Source organism: Glycine soja, chromosome 13 (genome assembly GCF_004193775.1).
Source record: "Glycine soja cultivar W05 chromosome 13, ASM419377v2, whole genome shotgun sequence".
In the NCBI taxonomy this organism is placed as follows: Eukaryota; Viridiplantae; Streptophyta; class Magnoliopsida; order Fabales; family Fabaceae; genus Glycine; species Glycine soja.
In genome coordinates this window covers 12,151,549-12,157,548 of record NC_041014.1, presented here as the reverse complement: position 1 = coordinate 12,157,548, position 6,000 = coordinate 12,151,549, and positions in this window count along the sequence as shown.

The window sequence follows — 6,000 nt, the reverse complement described above, 5'->3', positions numbered from 1 at the left end:
TTATTCTTTTCTTGTATTTTAAAAAGTTATATATATATATATATATATATATATATATATATATATATATATATATATATAAAGATTGATTAGGATCTTGCACCTAGACCTCATAATAATTTCTCCTTCGTATCATATGGTTACTTCCATGTAAATGAAGATGTAAATAGCTTGTATACCAACTGATAAAAAAAAATATAGTTTGTATACCATAATTATGTAGTCTTGGAAATATTATTCCATGAAATAAAACAAAAGAATATTACTTTTGTGTATTTAATAAAAAATGTGTTTGGTTAACTATAAAATTAATTGAGAATATTTTTTATATTCTCAGAAATAATTAAGACATACATTTGGTTAAATTATTTTTTTCTAAGAATATATATCATAATTACGAAAATATTCTTATTATGATAAAAATGTTATTTTTTCATAAAACAAATAACTTTATTATAAAACCAATAAATTGCAAGCAAACTGTACTCAAAATGTTATATATATCCAACATTTTGGCGATAAAACCCCTCCAACTACTCCTTTATTAGTCATCAGAGTATGACCCAAAGTATAGATATACATATCCATACCACATCAGACATGCAGGAAATAATTGATCATGAACGAAAAATTATTGTGGGTAAAGTTAATGAGACTGGCGGTAAATAAAAATTGACACATGAACAATTTTTTTTTTTAGGATGTCAAAAAATTAGAGAACATAAGTGGGTGGGAGGAGGATATATGTGTATTTTTACTCAAATAAAATATTTGCCATGGGAATAAATATTCCTTACTCTTTTCATCGAGATTAAATATTGGTCGAAGGTGAGATTATTGCTTACTCGGGTAAAAAATATACTCGGAATTAATTATTTTATTACCTCATAATATATGTAGGATTATGTTTTCACCTTTTATATTTCCTGAACTAAAAATTTACCCATGAAACAAAAGCTCCATATTTTTTTTCTTTTAGGAAAAAGAAGGAACATGCATATCTGTATATTTATTGCACTTGATTAAAACGTATACATATAATTTAATGCTCATGAATAAAAGGTATTGTCAAAATGCGAAAAAAGAAAAACTTTTCAAAAGTTGTTACCATTTTTGTTATGCAATGCTATAATAAAGTACAAATTTTCAGGAAATAACTTGCACGAAAATTAAATGATGAAAAGAATAATAAAATCCATATTGAGTTTGAGTGATCCTTAAGGTTCAAACACAAGTGTATTAAAATCATTACAACCATAACAAGAAATAAATAACCTCCCCCCTCCCCCCCCCCCCCCCCCCCACCTCAAAACATCACACAGTATATCACCAAAAGGTTTTATACAACAAAACATTATGTCACTGAGTATCGAAATCTTCCCACCCCAAATATACATAAAAAGGGAAACAATTCTACACTCAAAGCAGTCACTACTCAAGACCTACAAGTGATACGTAGTGTGTGCCAGAAAATAAATAAATTTTATTTTATGCTCAAAGGAGCTATAATTGGAGATACCATTGCTTTTGGTACAAAAGTTCCTATAAAAATGGGAAATGCCCTACCTTTGAGTGCGGGTTGAACTATTGATTTACATAATTGGAAGTAACCAACTAGGTTTATAGTGAACCCTAGAAATCAATCACTGATCCAATTAGACTATGTGACACCCTCTACCCCGACATATAAATAAATAAAATATATAAAAAATATCGGTAACCAAATTCACACGGGTAAAAGGTTCACATTCACTTCACTATTATCAATTAAAACTTATTAAAAATATATTCGGCTCGAAACAAGGCCGTCAAAATTTACAAAAATATTTTGTTAAATCAGTGAGATAAAATAAAATAGACTAACATTATGCAATTGATATAAAACTTATGTCCCACTGCCACATCCTATCAAAGCATTGTGTCCCAACGTCCTTCAGCACAAGGTTCCTTTAAGCACTTCACCTAGCCATCTGCTCCCCTGAACACAAGGTTCAAGATCATCACAGGATCCAAACACAAACAGCAAACCGGGAGTGAGTTATCACATTTCTAACTACTAGAAAGAAACAAAACAACATATAGTAGCCAAATACAATTTACTTAGCATATCTCACATTATTTCATCACTTTGTCATCCATCAATCACACTTTTCATCCATCAATCACCTTACACAAGAATCACACGTTCTAATCAAGACATAATAACACCTCAATTTCATAATAAACAATTAGCAAGCGCATGAGACAATTATGCTAAGACTCAAGCCTACATGCAATGTGGTACCATGTCAGTGAAAAACCACCCTGGGACGCTTAGGAGTACATAACAAGACACACCATACAATGGGTTTGTCAGGTCACTCTCACTAAGTAAGATCATAGGGAGACCAGTCAGGGTCACGATGTTTTGCAAGAATGCTCCAACCATATGGGATCAACATAGGCTTAAAGGAGCACTCAAACCCGGTGACCTCCAAGGCCTACACTCCGAAGAGTCCGTTAGGGCCTCTCCCTCCTGATTCAGGTCCAACCCCTAAAATCATTTTAGCACACAAACACTGCTAGTGAATTATACAATACCCACGACCTCACACTCGTGTCTTAAGCACGTACAACATATTGCGCTACAATTTAACACTGGTTCCTAAATAGGAACCTACACTTTCTCTTTAACACTGGTTCCTAAATAGGAAACCAACACTTTCTCTTTAACATTGCGCATTTACACTTTTCTCAAGATAACACTGGTCGGGTTATTGTACAATTCACAGCTTACAACACAAATAATGTCACATCAAGAGTTAATCACACACTTATTCACAACCAAATATCATGCCCACAATTTAACATCTCATAACATCACATCAATCATCTCATTTTTACATGTATCTCGCAAATTGACACATTCAACTTTGTACTACTCAATTTTCACTATAATATCATAATATCATTATAATAACTTATTACACCTTATAACTCATACACATCACACAATAATAATATTTGCATGATACAAAACATATACATGTATATGTATACAGTAAATTAAACTACATTGTTTTTTTTTATCAAAGGATTTCTATAACAATTAATTTAATATTACGTCAAAAGAAATTACCACTAGACATTAACCTTGCAATTTTCTTTAATTTATTATTCTAGTATTACAATAATTATATACACATAACATGATCATCGTCGTAGAAAAATTAGAACAAGATAATAATTTATATAAAATAAGTCATTGAATAATATTATTTAAAATATAATTTATGTTAATAAAAAGAGCTTAATTTTTCTAAGGGGTTCATCACACTCAACACAAAAACACATCAATTTCATAGCAATTTCTCATTGGGACATCAACTAATTCATCAAACATATATAATTCATTGTAATAATTAAAAGGATAAAATGAAAATTGCAAAAATACCCTAAAATCCATTCCAATTGATATCTCTAAGGATCCCTACACATGTTCTCACTAATCCCCAATTGTGAATAACTCATCCCTTACCTCTAAGCGATAACTCATCCCTTACCTCTAAGCGGGCTCACGTGTCTTCAGCCAACGATAGCAGCCTCTCTAGCGATTCCTTGAGATTCCTCCAATTTTTTTCCTCTAACTGCTCCGATAGAGTTCCCAAACGTCAAAGGGACAGAGAAGGGATTGAAGTCTCCACTTGTACTGTCATCATGCGATTTATTTTTCTCCCTCCACACATATTATCTCGCAAATCCCAACGGTCAAAGCGTGCGAAATTGAATTTCAAACAACATATCCAAATTTCATGAAAATCCAACGGTTAACGAAACCGCTATTGTAGTTTTTCCGAGACAGCTCTGGATTTCTGCGGGAAAGGAAAATGCTACAATGTGAGAGGTATTTCTCTTAGCTCAGACATAATATCAAAATTCACAACGGTGAGAATGCTCGTAATTGGGTTTCAAACGTGGTGCTAAAATTTCATGACGATCCAACGGTGAATGAGTCCGAGATCGTCATTTTTCTGAGACGGGTTAGGTGGCCTACGGGAAAAAGAGAGGGTTTTGGGAGAAGAGAGAAAAAACGAAATTACGAGACAGAGGAGGTTGAGGAGTCGGTCTGAAAATGACCTATCATGTTGCTATTTATAGCTAGGGGCATTTTCGACCTATTATTTACTCTATTTATTTATTTATTTATTATTTATTATTTTATAAAAACAAACTTTATTTTATTCTCTATCAAACAAATAAATAAAATAGTCTTTTTATTTTCTCTCAAATCATTATTTTAATTAATAATTATATCTCTTTATTTATTTATTTATAAAATCTCATCATTATTTTTAAAATTATATTTATTTATAAATAACAATACTTTTTAATCTAGTTTATGAAAATTGAGATGTTACAAACTACCTTTACAAGATAGACCTCAATAAAAAACTGAAGAGTAACAATAACAAGTGATTGAGTTCAGTAGTTCCTCATAAAATTATTGACTCTTGAGATATAGTAAATGAAAAAGACAAAATTGTTTCTAGCACCGACAAAACTAGAAGCACCCTTTGTTTCAAAATTTCAAAGAGGGGAGGACAAGTTATTCACATTTCATTTGATGCTACGAAGCAAATTGAAAGCTAAGTTGTGATAATTCTAAGGATTCCCTCGAGAAAAATAGAGATGTCTCCTACATTAGTCATACCATGTGGAAGTAACAACGTAATTTCATAGAGTTGTTCAGTGTGAATGTTACATGAAGAACATAAGCCAAATGAAGAAATGAGAATATCTATGATGTAGAAAATCATAACATGAGTGATTCGATAGATTTAGATTCCTATATACCCATTTGGTGGTACTTCATTGTGTGATCTATATTTATCTATATAGATAGATTTATAAGATCCATATGTATAGATATCATAATCTACATCTAGAAATTTGTTTGCTTTATAAGAAGCTTGTACGATTTCGAAAATGGTTTTGATTGATCAAAAAGAAGAATCCACTTCAACCAATATCACCCTTAGGCACAACCATACATAACATTCAAATCATGAAAAAGGTGGACAATTAGCTAGAGTAGCAAATTTTATAGCAAAACTAATTGCAAACAAGGGGAAATTGACCACATTAAAATTACCTTCTGGGGAGGTCCGTTTCGCATCCAAAAATGGCTCAGCAACAATCAAACAAGTGGGAAATATTACAGTAAACCAGAAAAATTTAGGCATAGTTGGATCTAAATGTTGACTTGGTAAGCATCCTATAGTAAGAGGAGTATAGTTATGAACCTTGTAGACCATCCACATGGGGTGGTGAAGGGAGGGACCCAATTGGTAGAAAAAACCCAGAACTCCTTGGGATTTTCATGCACTTGGATGAAAAAGGAAGAAATATAGTGATAATTTGATTCTTTGTTGTTTCACTAAATAGTAGAGAAGATAGAAATTGATTCTTCGTCTTTCCAAGGAAAAAGGAATAATTAACTATGACATGTTCACTAAAAGAAATTCTTTTGTAGAGAATTATTTATTAACAAAAATAAATAAACTTAACACAAATGAAAAAATAGATATAATAATAATTTGGTCCAGAGCATCTACCATTATACCTATAATGATTGGCCATGTCATTGCTATCCACAATGGAAAAGAGCATTTACCTATTTAAATAACAAATCATAAATTAGTAGAAATTTCACCTACTCTAAATTTCCGAGGACATGCAAAAAATGATAATAGATCTCACCGTTAATGTTAATTTTAACATAATTTTAAAATTTTAATTTATAACTAAATATTACAAAATTTAATTCTTATTAAAATTAAATTCAAATAATTTATTTTATAATTAATATAAAAAATTATTTAATTAAATATTTAAGTTAATTAATTTATTTGTGTTTTATTCATTTTTTTTAATGTAGCTAATGCTAGTCACTAAACTTAGTCAATGAGCTAGAATGGGTTTATATGTATACACACACACGCACACATACATACATACATA